The 23701-nt window shown below is 38.9% G+C and overlaps 1 pseudogene across 1 annotated transcript in view; it reads right to left on the bottom strand.

Moving 5' to 3' along the window:
* Positions 1 to 23454, bottom strand: part of LOC308554939 (large ribosomal subunit protein uL6 pseudogene) — a 106852-nt pseudogene extending 83398 nt beyond the window's left edge. Inside the window, exon 1 of the transcript in view lies at positions 23289 to 23454. The product of the transcript in view is annotated as a large ribosomal subunit protein uL6 pseudogene (transcript). The remainder of the gene's footprint in view (positions 1 to 23288) is intronic.
* Between the last annotated feature and the right edge of the window lie 247 nt (positions 23455 to 23701).

Here is a 23701-nt window from a genome sequence, read left to right as displayed (position 1 = left end):
GTCATATTTTCATATCTTTGATTAAAAAAAGGTTTTAAAAAGAAATTTCAAATGTGGTCCAATTTAGATAATCTCCTAGCTCATCTGCTCTGGAAACTTGTCACTTGTTTGATATGTAAGAATTCTAATCTAAAGCAGTGCAAAGAATGTACATATTTTAAAGCAGTTTGTTTTTTGTGTCAATATTCTGTTCAAGGATCTATAGTAGCTTTTTCTTTTATTTGTGCTGCTCTTCACTTAGTCATTGAAAAAACCGTACTACAGATGTTTACATGTGTACCCAGGGGCAGATCAGGATAGGTGTTGGATGCCACTAAACAATCAGAGTCTTGCGGGAACTCTTAAGTTCTCTCAATCCTTTCTTCACATGTGGTCTCTTCTATGTTCCTTCACGGGTGTGCGTTATCCTACTGGGATAATCCAGGGCTTATTTTTCTAGTGTTCTTTCTATTTGGTACTATCAACTCATCAGTTGTTTGTTTTTAAATTGATCTTTATTGTTGAAAGTGTTACAGATGTCCCCTTTTTCCCCACTGACCCCTTCCACCCTGCACCCATTCCCCTCCCCAGGCCTTCACCACGCTGTTGTCTGTGTCCATGGGTTATGCATATAATGCATACAGATTCTTTGGTTAATCTCTCCCCACCCACCCTCCCACCCCCACCTTCCCTCTGAGGTTCATCAGTCTGTTCCATGCTTCTATGTCACTGAATCTATTTTGTTCATCAGTTTATTATGTTCTTTAGATTCCACATATAAGTGAGGTCATGTGATGTTTGTCTTTCTCTGCCTGGCTTATTTCACTTAGTGTAATATTCTCCAGGTCCATCCATGCTGTCCCAAAGGGTAGTTCTTAATTAAAAAAAAAATGTTTTTATTGATTTCAGAGAGAGGAAGGGAGAGGGAGAGAGAGACGGAAACATCAATAATGAGGGAGAATCATCAAGGGGCTGCATCCTGCACACCCCCTGCTGGGGGTTTAGCCTGCAATCCAGGCATGTGCCCTGACCCGGAATCAAACTATAATCTCCTGGTTCATGTGTTGGCACTCAACCGCTGAGCCACACCAATTCAACAACTCATCAGTTATTGATTTTCAATAAGGATAATTATATACCTTTTAATTCTGGATAACTAATAGGCTATTCATATTAGGATAACATTAGTTTTTAGAAAGGTGACCCTGGATCTTGTTGCCAGATAGCTATTATGATATACTCTTTGGGCTCTCATATTGCTCACAACAAAATCCTAACTCTAGTAATGCAACTTTTTAGCTTTCATAGGACACTGATTCAAGTGTTTGAAAATAGTGCTGAAAGATTAATATTCAAAGCAAGCGCTTGTGACCAAAATGTTCCAACATCTTCAGGGATTTAACTGAGTCACCAAACATAACAAATTGTTATTTAGGCAATACATTCTGAAGAATTACACATTTTTAGCAGAGTTAGTCTTGAGAACTTTATGTTTCCAAGTCAATAAAACATCTTAGTGTTCACAGCTAGTGTTTTACTGCAGTCTTCTGCCAAAATATTCAGAATTAACAGAAAATTCATTTTTATAAAAGATTAATTTAGGAATATTGGCTCTTTACTACTTTACCTCTTTACTCTTTTGAAAGATAAAGGACTGTCTTAAAACTGCTGGCTTCACTCAAGATAAGGTATTAAGCCATACAATTAAATTAACACCTATTCTTAAAGTTTTGCTACGTAACAATCAAAGGTAAATGAGATTTTCAAGAAATTGAGTAAACAAAGTTATGATCTTCAATTATCTTCAAAAGCTTTGATATAAACCTTGGTTGACTGAAAGGGAAAATGCATAGAGAAGTTCTGACCCCATGTCAATTATACCATCGGTATAGTAAATATTGTAGAAGTGGTATAGGGCATAAAAGTAAAGAAATTAGGAGTGCTCCTGAGTTGAAATTTGAAAATGAAATGTCTCACTAATCTACCTTCTACCCCAAACAGAACAGAAAATTTCGGAAGGGTAATTGTGACCAAACTGCTTGGAATATTGGGTAAGGGTTTAAAGAGTTGATATTGAAGGATGGGTAAAAGTTTGCCAAGATTTTAAGGAAAAGGGGTGTTTTAGGAACACAGAACAGAATTGCAATGATACAAACTTACACAATAATGTTTGTGTACTTGTAGAAGGAATGGGGATCGATTTATGACACTGAACTTAGGCTATATGAGCAGGAATAATCATAGGTGATGCTGGTAAAATACGGTAAATCTAGATTTTGTCTTGCTTGGCTCCATTTGGAGGATCTTAGGCACTATTTGGAGTGTGGTGATCTATAGTGGGCTCTAAAAATGAGAATCATATAAACAGATTTGTGAACTTTGAAAGCCAGAGGGAGAAAATTGGTGTCAGGAAAAAGAGAGAGCTTTTCAGGAGATTTGGAGGAATGTACTAAAACAGTGACATGGGAAAGTTGGGGAGAGAAATGGATAGTTTTGGGTGACATGACTTAGGGACCGATTACATATGGGGTGTAGGAAAGGAGAGTTGAATATACCGTTGTGGTTTTTTTAGGGTAAATCTCCATCTCTGTTAGTCTTTGGAATGATTTCTCACATACCACAGGCCCCTTCATGCATCCTTGAGCATAACTACATAAAATAAATTGGATTAAATGGAACCTATTTTACAATTTAACCTCATATTTATTGGTGTTAAAAATGAATTTAACAGGGTCCTTTCAACTAAGGTCTGATGAGTCATAAATCATCAAACAATAACCTTAGGACCTCAGTGAACTCACCATTCTTTAGCACCTATCAGAATTCAAGGCTAACGTCGAAAGCTTGTAGGGTTAAAGAAGATAGCAACCCTTCGTATGCTATAAACATTATGTAAGTGCAATAGTACCTCACAATATAATTGTCTTGGAATCTTCAAGGGTAGCAATCACATTTTTTTCCTTTTCTTTGGAGTAGCTAGCACCTCCATAACTTCACACATAGTAAGGGCTCAACAGATATTTGTTGAATGTGTGCATATTGATATCTTTGACAATCAATAGCAGAAGATATTTTAAATGACCCCTTAACCATTCTACTGGGTTAAATGACACTCTTCATTCCTTCTTAAAGCATGCTGACTTTTGCCCAAAGCACTCTGCGTGCTGTAGCTAATAGACTAGTCTCAAGTCCATCTGTTCACATAGGACCCTTACCAAAAGTTAGTTGAGCTTGATCCTGCACCTGTTAATGTCATCTGAACTGGTTATGGTGGTTTTAAAAACTAATTACATTGTACTAATAAAATATGAATATAAAATGCAAGGGAGATGATTTCTTTGAAAACCATGTCAGATGATTTTGAAAGACTCAGTAGATATGAGTTGATCAAAATTACTATCCAAAGAGATGTGTAATAAGATATATGTAAAATAAATAGTAAAATCTAGATTTACTTTAAAATCCGTAGTTTGTTAGTGTTTTTATGTTCTTATTCCACTTTTAAGAAAACTAGAAATAGTAGATTTCTATGATTCATTATGTGTGAATTTATTGATAAAAGACAACAGAGAAATCCAATCAGTAGTGTTATACACACTAAAAAATGGTCATGGCCTTATGTTAAAATAGCAAATATGTACATTTATTCATTCTTAAATAAAATTAACTGTCTATGGAAAATATGCATCATTCAAAAAATCCTTGCTTTCACCAGTTTTATTTTGGAACAATTCATCAACGGAGAGTTTGAATGAGTTGCATAAGAGAGCCTTCGCTGTTTTATTTTAGAGCAGCATATATGAAGGACGTCTGTGTCAGCAGTTTAACAGAGGCATGGTCCTTCCTTAATAACTGTCCAAGCACACCACTGGGCCTAGCCTTTACCATCCTGGCCCTGGATAGAGACATTAACATTCTCATAAGGCCATTTTATTGCATGGTTACAGCTTTCTTCAGATAATAAACCATTCCTATCAGAGAAAGGAAACATTAGGGAGACATTTTGAGGATATCTCAGAATATTATCAAGCAGCAGTGATTTGGAAACATAGTCATCACCTGGTTCATGCCATTGTTTGGTCACATTACACATTGATGAACCTCTGCATTTCATTGAACACTAAAATATTCCTCATTTTGTTTCTGAGAAGTGGTCAGAGCCAGAAATAAGTATTTTTGTGGGACTGATTTGGCTTTTAAATAAGAGGTTTCTTGCCAAGAAAAGACTCCTTGGACATGTAGGACTGACCTCTGTAGTATGACCTTATGGAAAATTCTTTTCACAGGTCAAAATTACTATCTAAATAGACCATAGGGTAGCTCAGAGAGACCTTAGTAGACATGCACTATGTACCCCCCCCCCCCCCCGAGTATAGGCAGGACCTCTGACTTGCTTCTAAGCAACAGAATATGGCAAATATAATGAGATATTCTTATAATTAGATTCCTCTCTCTCTCCGCCATTCCCCACTCCCTCCTGCTCCATCTGCATACACAGATAGCTCTGCCTTGTTCACATGCACTAGAGAGGCTCTTTTAATGACCTTGAAGAAACAAGGAACAAGGAGCTGCCAGTAGAAAGGGTCTGCTATAGACTGTGCCCTCCCCAAACCCTATGTTGAAATTCTCATCCCCAAGGAGACTGTTAGGAGGTGGTGGGGTCTTTGGTAGGTGATTAGATGGTATTATGCCTTTATAAATGAGACCCCAGAGAGGTCCCTTGCCTTTTCTACCATGTGAGGGCATAGGGAAAAGATGTAGCCATCTGTGGACCGGGAAGCAGGCTCTCACCAGATACAAAATCTGCTGTGCCTGATCCTGGATTCCCAGCCTCTAGAACTGTGAGAACACATTCCTGTTGTCTTTAAGCCACCCAGTTTATAGCATTTTTATAGCAGCCTGAACAGACTGAAAGGGGTCACATGGCAGGAAAATGTGGATGATTTCTTAAAGCTGAAGGCCTCAGTTCTATAGCTGAAAGGAACTGAATTCTGCCACCCACCAAATGAGCTGGGAAGAGACCCTGAGTTCTCGTTAGAATGCAGCCCGGTGAACACCTTGACTGCAGTCCTGTGAGACCCTGAGTAGAGGGATCCGTTGAGTTGTGCCCAGACACCTGACACACAGAATCTATGAAATAACGTGTGTTGTTTTAAGTCACTGAGTTTGTGGTAATTTGTTACACAGCAAAGAAAACTAATATAACAGGATCAGTGAGTCTATATTTTTGGTTTTCTTTCTTTTTCTTTCCATAGAGTGACTCAGGATGAATGGACACAAAATATGTTAGTTCATAAATTAAAAAGTTTCCCAGGTTCTGTTTCCAAAATAGCTGTTAATGTTAATTTTCTATCCCAATTTTTTCTATATTTATTTATAGAAGATGTTTCTGAGTGTCTTCTGTTTCTTAGTTGTCTGGTAGGTTTTCTCCCCTTGTTTCTTACTATTGATTTACATGTATTTTATTTATTTTTTAAGGAATTAAAACAAGAAAATCAAATACATTTCAGGCAAGTAAAAATGTATGTCATCATTGGAGTTATTAGGTTGAGAGGGAAAGCTTTGCAGATACTTCAGAAAAAACAGAGAAGGTTATCATGAGTGACCACATTCTGTTGGTTTCTTTGGAAATATATCCAGCACCCTCCTATCACTTTACTTTCTCTCCCTTTGTCTTGCATTGTTCTGTTTTTCAGGAAGTTTCGGAACCTTTGGAAGTGGAGGAAGGCAAAGGAAGACCACTTTTACTTAAGGCTTCTCTTGATTACAGTGTAACAGTCAATCTTGAGTCTTTCTGTAGAGTTACCACTGATCTTGTGAAAATCTTCAGAGGGAATAAATAGACGATATCTTGCCCTTACTGCCCAGAGTGCTCTCCAAACATACAACCTGAGTTTGTGGCATTATTTTATGCTTTTAATTTTGCTCTGGAAAAGCGATACATCCGTAGCTGGTGTGGCTCAGTGATTAGAACGTTGGCCCGTGGACTGAAGGGCCTGGGGTTTGATTCTGGTCAAGGGCATGTACCTCAGTTGCAGGCTTGATCCCCCTGCCCCAGTGGGGGCGCATGTGGGAGGCAACTAATCAGTGTCTCTCACATCGATGTTTCTCTTTCTCTTCTGTCCACTCTGTCTGAAAGGCAATGGAAAAAATATCCTCTGGTGAGGAGTAAAAAAATTTTAAAAAGCAATATAATAGCAATTCTGAATGAAGCATACTCTTCCGTATGTGGATTTGCCCACATGGCCGCCTTTAGTGTTAATGAGAGTGTAAAAGATCGACTCTGTGTCTTGAGCTGAAAGGTTTTCACTTTCCAGCTTCCTGAGAAAGAGCCAAGGAGAGCTCTTATGTCATTGTCATGCCAACCAAAAGTAAAATGTTTTTTACTTAATGATGAGAAATAATTCCCAGCTCTACCCAGCTGGAGGGGAGTGAAAAATGGCTCATCCACTTTCAGTCAGGTTCTTTGCATGTCAATAATAAAAGCAGGTCTTTTAAACAACACTAGCAGGAAAGTAGGACACACATTTTGATTTCGGTGTTGAGAACCCACGAAAAATTATCTCTTGGACCAAACAAAGGGAGTGAATAAAGAGATTTAAAACAAGATACAGTGGGAGATTCTTCTGACTGTGTAAATAAAGAGTATGTGTCATAGAAAGACACAATAATCAATTAACCTGTAATTAGTGTTATTTTGGAGAGCAATTTTGCCACCTCCGGAATTATGGAGAGGTAAACAATAATATATATTAATTCTTTAATGATTTAAAAAGCTCATGTCACCTAAGTGGCTGATAGGTGGCTGTGTAGCTGGAGCCAAAGAACTGGTGTGCAGGAACAGGCTGTCAGTCAAGCAGGTGTCAGCTTTGCAAAAGCCTGGAACACATCTTTTTTATTATTGAAGAGCATTGTCATGTTGGCAGTTTCAGGGACAGTGTCTGAAATAAAAAATATTCATGCAAGTAGAAGTATCTCATTGCTCAGGTCTGCTTAATGCTTTTCCTCCTGAGGCTGAAGGCCTTCTAGGTAATTTCTGGTCATTAGTTGCAATTAAAAATTAGGAACAGAAAATTGATCTTCACCAATCTCCAAATGCATTCACATTAGGTGGCACATGGATGTTAAACTTGTTAATAATTCAGAACTTGGCACAGACATATTTTCTTGAAGCTTAACAGTTTGGAGAAAAAAGAATATATCCAGGTTACCCCAGAGGAGAAAACAAATTACCCTTTGCCTTTCTGACATCTTGTTCTCCTTGCCTGCACCTGGCCCGTCGCCATCTGGCAGTGTTCTCCATCACCCGGATGGGAAGGGAGTTTAAGTGGCCCCTCCAAAAACCGATGCAGTTCAGCTTCACCACTGGCCTAATAGAATGTGCTCTATAGTGGAACAATCTACAGTATATGCATCTGTCTTTCAGGGACCAATAAGCTGCATATATTCTTGCTGTGCACCATAAAGCAAAGAAATATTTTCCTGACTATTTCCACATTTACTTACCCATAATATTATCAGTAGATTGCTTTTATCATTATGTCTAGTCTCATGAATAATACTTTAGTGCTATAGCTTGCCTAATATAGCATTTAAGTAGGATTTTTTATCTGCTAATATACATGGACGAGAAATAGCACTTCTTTTAATGATGTGAATGTTTATTTTACTTCCAAGATGTTCAGTGTTTTAAAATCAAGATAATATGAGAGAGTAATATAATGGATACCACTATGTGCGTGCACAAAAGAATAAATTAGCTTATTTTTCTGCATAAAAAATCTTGCACTTGATTATTAAAACTTATTTAGAAGCACTGACTCAAATTTATCAAGAGGAGGGATAGAATATTTGAAACTCTGAAAATATCTCTATTTACAGTCCTGCCCATTGACTACTAGATAGGTGCACAATGCAGAATTTGAAGAGATCCAGTTACTAAACAGAAGTCTCTAGAGAGTAACTATAAAAGTTTTTATTTACATGACAGTCCCTGTGCACGTTAAGAAGGAAGGATCACAAAATCAAGAGTCTATTTCTATCTGAATAATTTCAATACATTACCAGAGCTAATTTTCTGTAATGTCCCTAAGACTGTAAGCAGAAACTTCATACTCCCTAGTTTCTTGTGATCAAAACTTCCAAATCAGACTTGCAAATCACCCTCTCATCACATCATTGGAGCTGCCAGATAAGAAAGTCTTGTAAGAAAAGGAACAACCAGAGTGCATTCATTAGTGTCATCGTGCTCTAATTGAGAAAGTGACTTCCTTGCATCCTGTGATGGAAAATCAGTAAGCGTGTGACTGGACTCCATATATGTAGCTCCTGGCTGAGTGGTGGAACAGTCCTTACACACTCAAGAATACCTGTGACAGAAAATACTGTAACATATGGAATCGATTCCATGAAGTTTCCTTTAAGATGGTGATTACACTTCAGATACACTTTATTAGCCATTGCTTTAAAAGTTATTAGGAAGAACCTCCCAAAAGGGGATTTTCTTTTACTCAGCTTATTGTCTTGCAAGTAGCATCCTTGGTTGTGAAGACATGAGGGGTCATTACTATGTCTTTATGGATGTTAAAGACACATGCCAAACCCATATTGGTCTCTGCAGAAACAGCTCTTCGGGCACTGTGCTCTTTCCAGTGGTTGCAGTTATATTCCCTGACCTCTGCAAGTGGAAGGATGTGCTAATTCTGGAACCTCATAAAGATCAAAACAAGCAACATGTGCCTCAAACCAGGGTTGTGTTCTGGAGGGAATGAGGACAGATCCCAAAGGCATATATTCATCAGATCTGTAAACTGTTTTATTACATAGCTTGCAAGTTGAAAGTTAGACCATTCTATTATTTTATTTTTTCTTTATTTTATTTTTTCCCCATCACTTTTTAGCCCCGCCTATACCCTCTTCTACCTCCACCTGCCCCTTCGCCCCCCCCCCAGTCGCCCCACTGTTGTTTACCCATGTCCATAAGTTCTTTCTCTCTTTTTGCTCATTCCTTATACCCCCCCCCAACACCCCCCCCCAGGGCTGTCTGTCTGCTCTCTATTTATGAGTCTGTCTCTATTTTGCTATATTTATATATTTTTGAACTTCAATTTTCTTATCTGGGAAGTAAGATTATAATTTTTAGTTGGCATTAGTGTCATAAGGATAGAATGGGGTGACATATATGAACACTTTGTAAACTACGTAAAGTGCAGTATAAGTGGAAGTTATTTTTGTAAGACATTCTTTTTCGTATCTCCTGCTGCTTAGTAATGGAGTAGGTTATCTTGTTTAGCTACTGAGCTCCCTATATACGGGTGGATTAAAGCAGAAATTGTCAGAGACATTATATAATGACAGATACAGTGGAGGGGATGATTGGCAAGATGATTACATAGTATCTACCGACTACAAACCTCTATGACCCTTTGATTTCATTCACAATTACATTTAACTGTAAAGTGTTTTGTAGGGAGCACTGATGGGTTTGCCAAATATGCATATCAAGGAGTATATATCAAAACAGTGTTTTAAAAATTGTACGAATGTGGCAAAGATATTTGATTTGTGTACTATTAAGAGATGAACTGACAGGTAGCTCATTTGAGGTCACATTTGGGCAATATATCTGTGTCTTTTAGAAATTGTTATCTATTCAGGGAGACCTAAGGACCCCAACAAATCAATCTACAATCTCAAAGGCAAAATGAAAAGTCTGTTACCTCATTTTACTGTGTTATTTTCTTCATTAAAAAAAAAAAAGGATTCATTAAATACCCTAAAAAGGCACAAATGAATATTCAGTGCTTAGGCTAGAATAAATGCGAACCCTAATTTTTGCCTTTACTTTAATAATTACTTCCCACAGCTTGGACTTAAGGACAATTTGATGTAAGACCCCTATGCCCTGTTTTTCTCCTATAGTTGGTGACATCCATCAGATAATGACCTGCCAACCGAGCCCGACTTACTATGCAGAATAATCAAAGTAGGTGCATACTAGCCTCTAGGAGAATCGTATTTCCTGCTTCTCAGTTTAATGTGTGTGTCATAGGAACTCCTGCAAAATTGTGCCTGGGGGCTTTAGGATCCAAGTCAAAGAGATTCATAAAATGGATGCGTTATACATTTAGCTGTGGAAGATTGACATTAAGGCTCCTTAAATGCTTGCTAAGTCCATTCATGAGCAGGGATGGTACAGTTATCTCCTTTTCAGTAGCCTGATGTTTTATTGCTCTTTAAAGAAATCATTAAAGATATTTGAAGTTGTCAGAATCAGAGAGCTCAAGTTTTGGAGGAATTCCAGGAAGCAAATGCCTTATACAGAAACACTACCAAGATGATTTAGGTATAGCGAAAGTCTATCCAGTAAAATAGACTCAGAGTTTAAAAATCACAGATACAGTCGTATAGGTTTAACTCATTCATTCATTTATTCATTCATGTCTATATTTACTGTGTCTTTTATGAGTCAAGTACAATTCTAGGTGCTTGGTTCTTAAGAAGAAATAAGCCACATACAGTACCTTCTTCTGTGGAGCTTATGGTACAATCCATTTTTATCTGGTGGAAAAAGGTGACGATGATATGTTATCTCATGTCATTGGCAGCACATTAGCATGTTGCACTTTGATGCTTATTAGCACTGTTGAAGTTTACTTGTTAAGATGGAGATTTGCATCTTGTTGAAAAAGAGTTAAGAGCAAGTACTGGTAGTGGGAGAACTGCAGAGTGATAACGTAGATTTTTTCAGAGAATTTTACAAGTTCACACATACCCTGACTCTGCGGTAGGTCAGATTACTGCATGGAGGAGTACCTTATGATTCCTGTTAATGTATTTATTTACTGATGACAAACCACATTTCATCCCAGTTCAGTGGCGTAGAACAGTATATTGTCCGAATAATAGGGAATCTAGATCGCAAGGAAATGAGGGTGTTTTGTTTCACTGTCACAGTCCCCGTGCCACCCTATTGCTGTCTGTCTCTTCAGGCTCCTTGAGCAAACCAAATGATAATTGGTGGCTTTTAGGCTTTTCAGGGAAGGGTCTTTCCTCACCTGTAAATTAACCTGCTTAAAAGCTTAAATCTCACTATTAAGCCACCATACAAACTCTCAAATGCCATTAGCAAGTCACCCGCACACAGACTGGTTGAGATTGTTCTAATGAAAAGACATTGAACCAGGCTTTGAAGGGAAAGAAAACAAACATGCATTAGACAGTCTCAGTCTTGAGATTTGTGTATTTCACCTCTTGAGATAAGAGCGACTATCAGGTTAAATGCTGATTAAAAAACCGAAGTAGCATTTTATGATTATAAATGCTTTTTCACAGGATAGTTGCTGATGAATTGCCTCGCCAGGCCTTTGGCCCCTCTTACTGGGCACAGGAGAGTAACTTCTATCATCCTTGTTGCTGAAGAGGGCTCCTCTCCATCAGTTAAAATAGCTAAGCTTTCATGGTGCCCATTTAGAATCTGGTTTCCGGCTAACGCAGCCCAGAGAAGGAGACACATGCTAATTATTTTTTTCCCTTTTCCCTTTTCACTGTACCTCTTTACAGAGCAAACATGCCTCTTTGGTGAAAGCTCCTTTCCACAGTTTGACAACTCATCACCCATCTCTGAGTGCCTCTCTCCTTTTTGCTTTTAAGCTCAATGTTCAGGCATTTATCTTCACAGAGGTGAACAGAGAGAACATCTTTAAATATGGCATCGATATGTCCTGACCCAGATGAAAGCCTCTTAAGCCAGTTTTCCTCAATCCTGTTACTACACATTAACTCTGAACAGGATTATCTAGCAGCCTGCTAGTCAAGATGTTCAGGGGAACAGGAAAAAAAAGGAGAGCAAAGAGCTTTTTTGCTCATCAGTCTGTCATGGGCCTGGTGGGATGAAAATATGTCCTGACCTCCCTTTATTCACATGGTCACAAACTGCAGCTACTGCTGCATATGCTGCAGGAAAAAAAAAAAAGTTGATCAGAAGCAAACACACATACACACATACCTCCTTCGCAAGATACATGAATTTCCAAAATGTTAGACAGAAACTTAATCTTTATTCATCTGCATATGTAACTCATAGCATGTTTTTAATCAATGGTTTAAATAAAGAAGAAATTTAGCAGTTGAGCTCTAAAGAAGTGACACTTTAGATTGGGTTGGTTTTGAGTTAATGAAATAATTAGCACCATTTCAATGTGATTAATATACAGCTGTATATGAAGTGCTCAATTAGTTTAAGAAATTTGAGCTCCCCAAGTGCTGGCTGACAAAGGGAAATGACTCAGTGGTGGCAAAGTATGATTGAAGTTTGTCTTCCAAGTCACTGGAGTCAGCTATTGCCCTGTCCGCACCTCACCACACTGACCCCAGAGAATGACCTTTAGAGGGAGCTAGAGAAGCAAATCTGGAGGATCAGAGAGGTCCCTGGTGTAGTAACTGGATTATGGAGCCAGACAGCAGGTGAGAAAGAGGCTTTTCCAGTATGATTCATGAACATCCTATAAACACGCAAGAAAGGCAAGATGTTTAGGAGCTTTAGAGTTACAGGTTATGGGGATGAAATATCATTGCCATTTCTAGAGCTTTTCCAGTTTGTCTTATATAATTTAAAAAAAAAAGCCCCTTTCACAATCATAAGAAACTCCATCTGTTTTACTTTTTGCTGAGTAGACTTTTTGACCATATAACTCTGCTCCTTCTTTATACTTTATTTTTAGTGCTCAAATACAGTTTTAAGCTTCTCCAATTACATGTCATTAAAAATTTTACAAGTTTGACATCTTTGGAATATAATCTCCTAGAAAACAGGAACGTATTTTCAACTCAGTTGTGTACAGTACCTGCCAGAAAGTGGGAGAAGGATAAGAGTTTGCCATCTCTGCAAGCTTATCTGTTAAGCCCCGCAGTTCCATGGATGCTGGCAGATGGCAGGAGATTCCTGGGCCATAGGTAAAGGACTTTATTACTAAAAGCAACATTAGTACCCAGAATATTGGATTTTCTGGTTCCGTCACCAAACCCCTGTTGCCACAGGGGAATGCTAAGACACCAGGCGACACCTGCACTTATATAGTAGGTTGCTCTACAGCAGAGGAACCGAAACTTTAAGGAACCTAAGTCTTTGATAATGGGTGGTAAGGATGCCTGCCTTTTGTTCCAGAGGGAGACATTGTTTTTTTGTCTTCTAAGACTTTTCATTTTACTAACATTGTTGAGACAATTGTCTGGAACAGCAGCAGTAAGTGCTTCTGCTCACAAGATTTACGGAAATGTGAGAGACCCTCAGATAATTGTCTGCCAACAGTACCAGAAAAGTTTCTTGTTGAGGAGCTGAGACTGTTCTTTATAAGTAAACAAAGACTGAGGAGAATTGATCTGTCTTCATGCAACCAAATGGAAAGACTTTCATCTATGCTCTTGGAGCTCTTATTAGGTAGAACAAGGATAAGTGAGTGGAAAGTAAGTGAAGTTGGATTTTAAATCACTTATTTTGAATTACAAACTAATACATTATCATTCTGAAGAATTCAGTTAATATGGAAGTGAAAGTTCTCTCCCATCCTACCTCCCTAGGGGTAACTACTATTAACATTTTGATTAAAGGAAAGAACTTCTAATGATTAAAGTTGTCCAATGATATAATCGACTTTTCTGGGAACTATTTTCCTACCACAGACACGCTGAACCACAACTTGTCAAAGTTTTTTATAGTAGACACAATGCCTTCTACACCTGTTCCAACACCTAAATTCCACAACTCTGTTAAATTTGGTGTTTTGTGCCATTACTCAGTTTATGAATTACTTCCGTTGTTATTTTAAGGGAAAATTAATGAATGGGATACACACCGGCACAGCTGTAAGCACACAAGCATGATTTCTAGTGGTGCTGAAACAACTGGGCAACAGGAAAATCTCTGGTGGAAAGATTTCAGTATCCTTTACTCATTAACTTTCTTGCATCAGGGTAGAGACCATTTGTCTAATGGTAACAAGAAATTAGGACCCTTTCTTTGTGTTCTGTCATGTAGATGGAATATGACATTTCCACTTTCGTTAATGCTCCACACTTGACAAAGATTGGTGGCTGATGTCACGAAACAGAGGGTATTATCATATTCTTTTCTCTGAAAGGAGATTGTGTATTGATTCTTTTCATATGGCGTTTTTCCCAGAAAAGAGAATGGAAGGTTTTTAATATAGGCTGTGGTTGCTCATGAGTGTAAGGAATGCCAGATAAGCAAAATAGGAATGAATTTGTTAAATACCAGTTTTCCAAAATTAGTTAAAGCTATGGAGTTTTCTGGCCAAGTTAAAATGCTAGCTAATTGAAAACTGCCATATATGAAAAGGGCCCCATCTTATTTTGAAGAATGGTACATTTTCCAAAGACTTGGAATCACTGTGAAGAGGTGAGGATGTAAGGGGTGGGCTAGACAGCTGACTAAGCCTGCAGCTGAGTGGAGGGGGTGTTGACAGTGTTGGGCAAAGAGTCTGATGCCTGGACATCACACAATACACATTTGCTGAGTGTTGTTGGAGTGAGTGGCACAGGGGAATGGTTCTTCTGTCTGCTCTTCACCTTCCTCTCACTGATGGATAGAAAACTAAGGTGTTTGATAGGCCTTGCTATTGGCTTGGTAAAGCTGTGTGTTTTAACATTATATCCCGATCTGTGAAATTAAATATGCCTGATACTAAAACAGGACCAAATCATAACCTTGATAATTGGGAGGCACAGCTTCAGGACCCTTCTTTTGCTCCTAGTTTTAATTTGATTTTTAAAATGCTCTTTTGGGGCTTTGGCTATTTTGAATAAATTTTGAAAGAGGGTCGTGCTTATAACTGAGTTTGAACATGAACTTAGTTGCATCAATTCCAGGAATTTCTGTGGAGTAAGCTGGATATAACTATTTCTAATACCCTTCCTAGATGCTGTCTGTGTGCCACTTAAGCCTTATAATTTGTTTAATCCTTATATCTTAGATGCTTGTGTTATCTCTCTCTGTGTATGGGGATACACATATATATACACATACACCCCCCCCATATGTGTATGTGTATCCCCATATATATTTATATACGTGCATACTCCATATACAGGGGTGGGGCAAAAGTAGGTGTATAGTTGTGAGTACCTGAAACACAGAGTTTATTCTTGTATTATTATTAATTATGGCACTAATTATTTGTATCACAACTGTGAACCTTCTTTTGCTCACCTCTGTTTATAATTTTGAAATCCCCCCCCCTCACTATTTTTTTTTCATATCCTGAAGATAAAAAGCACTTGTTTCCAGTTGATGCGTTTAGGATTTACCCATGATCCCATATTAACATGTGATGCAGAAAGGCAGTTGCAGACCCTGTGGATGTGAATCCTTTTAAGTGTACTCTTGATTTCTGTTAGCTCCCCATCCTGTGCTGTGGACTCCATGCAACTCAGTGTTTGTTTTCTTTGCTGCTTTGACAGTGGAATTAGACTTTCAGTATGTTTACACTGGTGCTGGGTATCCTAGTAGAGAATTCCATTTCCTCAACTTTTTCCCATAGTATAACCAAGGAGGCAAACAAACAAAAAATTAAGGCTTGATGATTTCATTTAAATAATTAGTTCAAAGGGAAGTGGTTTTGACAACACAAAAGTTAAACAGGATTTAGGAGAATTATATTTATCTTAAAAGTCTGACGTCTGCCTGAATCTATTTTTCTTTTTAGTGTAAATTCTCGTTAATATCCTGAATTCTCTATGAAATAGTGTTCAAGATTAATTTGGAGCATAAATGTGCTAAGTTCAGCTTTTTAACAGGTGTTATGAGTGATTTCTTTGAGTTTCTTTGATTCATGTGATTAAAAAAACATGTAAATAGTCCTATTCAGAATATGTGTGCGTGACTTTCTACAACCCTCCTTAAATGGAGAATACCATTCTGGAATGTTTGCCTCTCGGTAACTTGACACGAAAGTGTGGTGAGTCAAAGGTGACTGCTGTAGAATTATGCTCTGGTATTTTTTAGTTGATTTTGGGCACAGTAGGCGGAGGAACCGATCTTTCGACACAGAGCAAAGGCAGTGGTGTCCCTTGTCCACTCTTCTCTCATCGTTCTCCCGGAGGTTTGCCCAGCCCCTCCTTCATCTCTCGGGCTGCCACGTGCTTCCGTCCAGCGGCCTGTGCTTTACATTCATACAGACGCGTCCCACGATGTCAGAGACGTAGAGGCCGCAGTGCGTGCTGCGTACAGGCTGGGTAATAGTGTTCTGTGATATTTATTGAGCGCCCATAATGTGCTAAGTGCTGTAAGACTGCCTGTGGACTGGGGTCCAGCTGTGAGCGCAGTACAGCAGAGCAGGTTGATAGACGGGATTTTTTTCCAGCTTTAATTTCTCAGGTTGAGATGGGAATATTGGCCCATCTTTCCCCTTTTCTGTGAGGAGCATTTAACTTTATTCTATATTGTATTCCCTGCTTCCCTACTGACAACCTGAAGATAATATCGCTTGGTGCTTGAAGCTAGAAATCCTTATTTGTTCTGATATTATATAATTTATGTTTGCTATTTCAGGCAGGTACAGATTTTTCAGAGCGTATGGTGTTTCTTGTAAGAACATTCAGCAAATTTGTCTCCGCTTCTTTAAAACCAGAACTTAAAAACTCAAACGACTACATTCGGCTCAATAACCACAGACAGTAATGACACCTCTAAGTGGCTAATGCAGGCGTGTAATATCCTCATAGCCTTGATTTAACTTTGTTTACAGATTAAAATTGAATTGCCGTTGATTTATTGATATAATAGGCAGAAACCAATTATCAAGCATCCATCACTGATGGAGGGAAAACCAATCAAATTATGCTCCAGGGTTGGCTTTAACCTAACCTAACTCACCACCTTATAAAACTCAGAGGGTTCGAGTCGTATGCTCTCACTAAAGTCAATGAGCCACAACTCCCGCTAAACTCATATCTGCTCCTTTCAAGGCATGCAGGAGTCATACTAATTTGCACAACTGTGAGTTGTTATGAAAGGAAATGGCAGTGGGTTGGAGATTTAGCCTCTGTACTTCCTCCTCATGCTGGCAGCCATGGTAATATTATTCTTTAACTTTTGTTGCCTGTGCATAAGGGATTCATGCTGTCCGTGAAGTGTGTCAGCCTGTTCTGGAAACAGGTGAGGAGCAGAGGCTGGTGTGCCTTCAGCAGTGACAAATGATGAGGAAGGTGTCATCTTGAAGGGAGAACCAGGGTCAGTCTGTATTTCAGAAAGCAAGGCTGTGCATTGATTAGATGCAGGCGGCAATGCTCACTTTGGTCTTAGACAAACCCACAACTCTCCTGTTTAGAAGTGGAGAAGGTATGGATCGGGTGGAAGACAGTACAGTGGAACAGATTTATCACCCCAGGCCAGAGGCTGGAGGCTGGGGTCTAACTGTGAGTGGCCCAGTGTGGATTTTCTTCGATTCTGATCACTAAATGCTGGAAAAATAAAGTTAAAAAAATCCATTGCTATCATATTTGAGGTGGTTGATAATGTTGTATGGAACATGCAACTAAAAGTTCTACTTTTATGTACTTTTAAATACCCTAGGATGTATATATTTTAAAAGCTATCCTTTACACTTGAAACTAATACAAAATAATGTTGAATGTAAACTGTGATTCAAAAATAAAATTAAAAAGCTTTCCTATGAAACATCATGTGGAATTAAAAAAAAATAATCTTTACATTTATTCTCATCTATATCGTGCTATTTCATATATCTATGATGGAAAACATTGCTGTTGTCAGTAAGTATAGTTTTAATTATACCTGAGCCCTAAGGAGGTTTGGAGAAAGGGCATAATTTATCAGAAGTCCAAGGCCATATAATGGCATATTCAAGTTAGCTTTTATTACATTGTTCATCTTCACGTACTGTGTTGTGCATTGTTACTTCTCAAGATGTTTACGTAGAAAATGGAACTCTGTTGAATTGTTCTCAACGTTGTGTTTTCCAAATCTGGTAGATGGTGCTCATCAACTTCACAGAGTCTTTCCTGTGCACTTAAGTGCCAGAGGAATGGAGAAAGATGAAAGAAACACTTGCTCTCATTATGTATAGGTACATGTTCTTGTTACTGCCCTATCTAATATATTCATCCTATATGATAGACTTTTTTTTTTTTTAGCTGAGAATTTTCTTTATTCTTTTAAAAAAATTGTTGACACTATTACAGAGGTCCACCCCCCTCCTTTGACCTTCTCCACCCAGACCCCCGGCCCCCAGCCTTCACCACACTGTGGTCTGTATCCATGGGCTATTATGTATTTATGCATATAAGTTTTTTGACTAATCTCTCCCAGTCCCTCCGTCCGCCTCCCCTCTGATATCTGTCAGTCTGTTCCATGTATCCATGCCCCTGGTCCTATTTTGTTTGTTAGATTCCACATACAAGTGAGATCATATTGTATTTGTCTTTCTCTGACTATCTTATTTCACTTAGCATAATAATTTCCATGTTCACGCATGCTGTCAAAAAATGTAAGATTTTTCTTCTTTTTAATGGCCACATAGTATTCCATCATATAAATGTCCCACATCTCTTTTATCCACTCATCTGCTGATGGGCACTTGGGTTATTTCCAGTTCTTAGCTACTATAAATAATGCTGCTATGAACATAGGGGTGCATATATTCTTTCTGATTGGTGTTTTGGGATTGTAAGGATATATTTCCAGAAGTGAGATCACTGGGTCAAAAGGCAGTTCCATTTTTAATCTTTTGAGGAAACTCCACACTGTGTTCCACAGTGTCTGCACCAGTCTGCATTCCCACCAGCAGTGCACTAGGTGCCCTTTTCTCCACACCCTCGCCAGCGTGTGTTGTTTGTTGATTTATCGATCAAAAAGGCAGTTCCATTTTTAATCTTTTGAGGAAACTCCACACTGTGTTCCACAGTGTCTGCACCAGTCTGCATTCCCACCAGCAGTGCACTAGGTGCCCTTTTCTCCACACCCTCGCCAGCGTGTGTTGTTTGTTGATTTATCTGATGGCAGCCTCAGGTGTGAGGTTCTAATAAATGTATTCCATACTCATATATAAACTAATTCATCCTCTGCCATGTTTGTACATTTACTTCCCATCTTATCCAAATATGCATAATTTAAAGAAAAAACAAGATATGATTCGGTTATCAGGTTATCATTTTCAAGAATCTCTGAGTTGAAAGTGGGAGGTACTGAGAAATACTAGTTCGGCGTCTTTCACTTATTGCAAAATGGTATTCATATAGGGGGATACACAGAATTTGTCTTAGTCATCTTGGGCTGCTTAACAAAATATCAAATTAGGTTGCTTAATCGATAGACATTTATTTTTTATAGTCTACAGGCTGGGAGATTGAAAATCTGAGTGCCAGCATGGTAGAGTTCTTGGTGAGAGCCCTTCTCTTGCTTTGCAGATGGTTGCCTTTTCTGTGTCCCCACGAGGGGGAGAGATAGTGAGCTCTGGTCTCTTCCTCTTATAAGGGCAAAAATCCAGCCTGGGGATTTCATTCTCATGACCTCATCTAAAGAGGATCACCTCCCAAAGGCCCCACCTCCAGATGCCATCACATTGGAGGTCAGGGGTCAACACTCAGTCCATAACAGGATTTATCAGAGAGGAAGCTTCTATGCTCAAAATAAGTGTTTTCATTAAAAAAATGGAGCTTTTGTGTAGAGAATCCAGTCCGTGCCCAGCACACAGCTGAGGCAGAGTCGCTCTTAGCTCCTAACCCATCATCCTTTTCACTTCGCTGTTTTCCCCATTATACATATAATACACCCCCGGAGGGATGTTCTCTCCCAGGATATCCTATGAGTTTCCTTCACTTTAATGCTCTTCCTCTCACTGCAAATCTCTCTTTTCATTCTTTTTACTGGAAAATTGGCTCCATTTATCATTTTCGTGTCTGTCCTTAACTGCTTGTCCCTGCAACCTCTCATCACACATTTCTTTGTGGCCCCTCCAGGACCTGGAGTCCTCTGTGTGTCACGGTTCTCTCTGTAACAGAGTCACTAACGTCTAGAGCACTTAGAACATTTAATCTTGGGAATTTAGAAAACACAGGAAGTACTGTGGGACATCAGATTCTCAATGGTAATTTGCATTAAAAAGATATGGCTCTCTCTAAGTTTTACTTTGAGATAGGATGTGACAATTTGTTTATTCAGAGGTGGCTACATTTTATAGCTTGCAGAACTTTTCGCTAAGAAATCATATAAACTTTGACAAATACTCAGTTTTACTGTGAGAATGTGGTAATTGGGTTATTCTAAGAAAGAGGTGAAGGTCCAGCCTTCAATGCGATTGTCTGTGCAGGCTGGCTAGGATTTTACCCTTGGAGGAGCACTTTCACAGATTGCCATGCCTCAGGGGACCAAGGGAGCATTAAGCACAGGCCATGGAGGGGATAAACCACACATGCTCTGTAGGCCTCAGATGAAAAAGCACTTGCTCAATATATTCAGTGATTGGACTGTAGACACCAACACCTCTACTGCTTCATGAGAAACTGTTTTCAAATTTCATTTCGTTCACATAACACTTTATCTGCCTCTGGTATAATTCATTCATTGTGATGTGTCTTAGAAATATAATGATCGCTATGATGCAGTTCTTGCCCTCAAGGAGCTTATGGTATAGGAATGAGAAGAGCATGCCTACAGCAGATACAGTGCAGCGAGAATAGTATTAGCTAATTAATACGTATATGTGAATGGGCACTGATGCCGACTATGAAGCGTGAATAAATTATGTCAGTGGAAAGGTGGGAGGAAAGGGCCGCCCATGAACAGACCAGCATGATCACCAGCATGATTGTCATGGCAGGGGTGAGAGAGCAGGAGATCTTAGACTCATGAATCCGGGTGCTAGGGGTAGTCGAGGCTGGAAGTACAGATTGCGGAGTTATTGCCTTTTTGGTAGTTGCTGAAGCCACAGGAAGCCATTACTGAAGGAAAGAATGTAGACAAAGTGAAGAAGTCTCCTATAATAATGGGTAGTCAGAGAAAGGGAAGGCAGAGCAAGGGACCAACCAAGAGAAGTTAGGAGATTGGAGGAAAGCAGGAGTGGAGATGCTGAAGCCAAAAAAAGCACTTGGTGGGGGGGAGTGGTCATTATGTATATTCTGTGGAAATAAATCTTAAACAGTGTCTTACAACATTGCTTCTCCGGCACAATTTTCATTTATTCATTGTTATTGTTTTGGGATGTTCTAAGACATCACTAAAAGTGTACATGGTCTTGTAAGAGATTTTGACCCCTGTGGAAATGCCGTGTCAAATAAATCAATTTTTCTCTCAAATGTTCAAGCTGTGGCGTAACTATAACTTTATAAGGATGCTGAGATTTGAGCTTTTTTCTTTCCTTTTTGTAGGCCTAAGGTAACCTTGACTACACTGAGAAGTATATGAATCGGTTTTGGCACCCTTCCTTCATCCCCAGCCAAATTCTAGAAAAGATGGTCGGTCTGCTGGCACTTAAAAAAGAAAGTGCTAATAACTCCCAGCCAAAGTGAAATTGCTCAGAATGATCTTCAAATCCAGCTTTTGAGTTGGGTTGGGTTGTTACCTACAGCTCAGGGATTTCAGGGAGCCGCTTTCTCACCATTAGGGGAGCCCTAGGTGATGACTTAGTGATTATTGCATATCTGGAGTGAGGCCGCTGACCCTTCCCTGTTCAATACTTTCATCAGCAATTTGGATGAAGTCCTAGGGAATAAGCTAATGGAGAGAAGACACAGGGAGGCTGATACTGGTTCTGTGAAATGTAGCACTTTCTCACAGTCACAATTGTCCAAAAATTATTTGGGCCTGGCAAGGGCAGAGAGCTCTCCATCACTGGAGGTGCTCAGTGCTGTAAGATCCTGGTGGTTTAGGGTCACTTTCTGCTCACGGGGAGGGATTGGATTAGTGACCATGGCTTTCTTTTCCAATTCTAATGTTTTCTATTCTAAGCATATTCTCTATATCTGTATACAGTCTGGGTGTGCTTTCCTTGCAAAAAGAGTGAAGTAAGATACTTGCCATAAGAATGGTGTTCCCTTTGACCTCTTCTCCCTAAATGAGTGTACTCCTCACCCTTTTTCTCCTTGAGCCTCAATCCAAGAAGCAATTATAAATCACAGGAAACACCCATGAAGAGTTGTGGGGAAGACTCTATGGCATATTTAGCACCTCTTTTCATTTATTATCTATATTAGATCACATCTCTGTGGCTCAACCTTTTTCTATCATTGAAGGAAAAGAGTCCTATTTTTAAGCTCTGTAAAGCAGTCAAATGTTAAGCAAATCATATATGTAGAGGGCTGAAACAGTGCCCTAGCACTGATTCTTCTTAAGGTCAGGGACACATGCTCGTTTTAATCTAACTTCATTCCAGAATGTGCATCTAGGGCACAGCTACTATTATGAAGCATCAGATCATAACCTACGTGCTCCCATACGGTCAGGCTTTGAACTGTCTGCATTAGGGCCACTAATTACTTCACTCCACACCAATTAGTTTAACCAACTAGGGATCTAAATACAGCCTTGTTTCTTTTTCTAAAAATCTCTCTTTTCTGACAATTCTCATGCTTCTCCCTTGATACATTTAGGAAAATATACTCATGCCTAGCTTCTACACAGGGACTTCATTTTAGAATTTTAGACATTCTTAGATTCAGCAAATCAGAATTCAGTTCTTTCCTTTTCAGTTCTGTATTCAGGAAACCAAATTAAACTAAATAATCATGATTATTGTGACAATTTAGAACAACTAAATAGAGAATTTCACACTTGGCTGATTGCCAAGGTTGTCTCCATCTCTTTTCTGACATGAATTTCCTGCAGAAGAGAATCCATGAAGAGCTAAATAAATTTTATAGGCATTCTATGGCTATATTCTATTTCTGTATTTCTTATTTTACTTCCAGGTGCACATACAATGGTCCAGTTAGTCTATTACCCCTTTAATCTACATGCAGTTTCTGGTAACCAGTTGGCATTGACATTTGTGGTAGGTATTTGAAAAACTGGTGACCAAACAACTTTTTTTGAAAGGCAGAGCAAAAGAATTAGGAGGCTTAGAGGTCAGAGGTCAGGCATCTTCTAACCCCTTACACAGTTGGCAGTGATTTGTTCTCATCATGGCTCTTCTCTGACCTATCAGTGAAGGGCAACATCCTAAAGAAATGTTTAATCAACATGTGCACTTAGGATAACAAAGCTCTTACCTTGAAGTGCAGGTGGCATGGAGAGACAATTCATGAAGTAAAAAAGTATTTACTCCCCCTATAATTACTGTGGCCTTTTGTACTGGCATCCTTTCTCTTATTAACATCACAGTAGGATGGCATCTCTGACTGGTACTGGCAGGCGCCTATCTGCACGTTGCTGGGGCGACTTTCAAAGAGGTCCACAGTTTCAAGCACCATTTGATCCTTCTTGTGAACTGTGCAATATTCCATCTCTTTAAAACAATGAAAGATTGAATTTACAAAACAGAAATGTTTCATCGATTGAGAGTTCTGAATTTGCTTTTTTAAAAACCACTTGGGTTTTACTATAATAAGTATAAGGCCCGTGTAGAAAGGTTTGCATTTATCGACATTATGAAGATCCTCATGAAACAATGTTTTATGTCATCTTGGACACCAGAACTTAGACTCTGTCTATAACCTCAAAGTTTTCTCAAAAAAAGAAATTTTAAAATTT

Source organism: Miniopterus schreibersii, assembly GCF_964146895.1.
Source record: "Miniopterus schreibersii genome assembly, chromosome: 3".
Taxonomy (NCBI): Eukaryota; Metazoa; Chordata; class Mammalia; order Chiroptera; family Miniopteridae; genus Miniopterus; species Miniopterus schreibersii.
The sequence above is the reverse complement of the archived record's forward strand: the minus strand, read 5'-3'. Positions and strand labels throughout refer to the sequence as shown.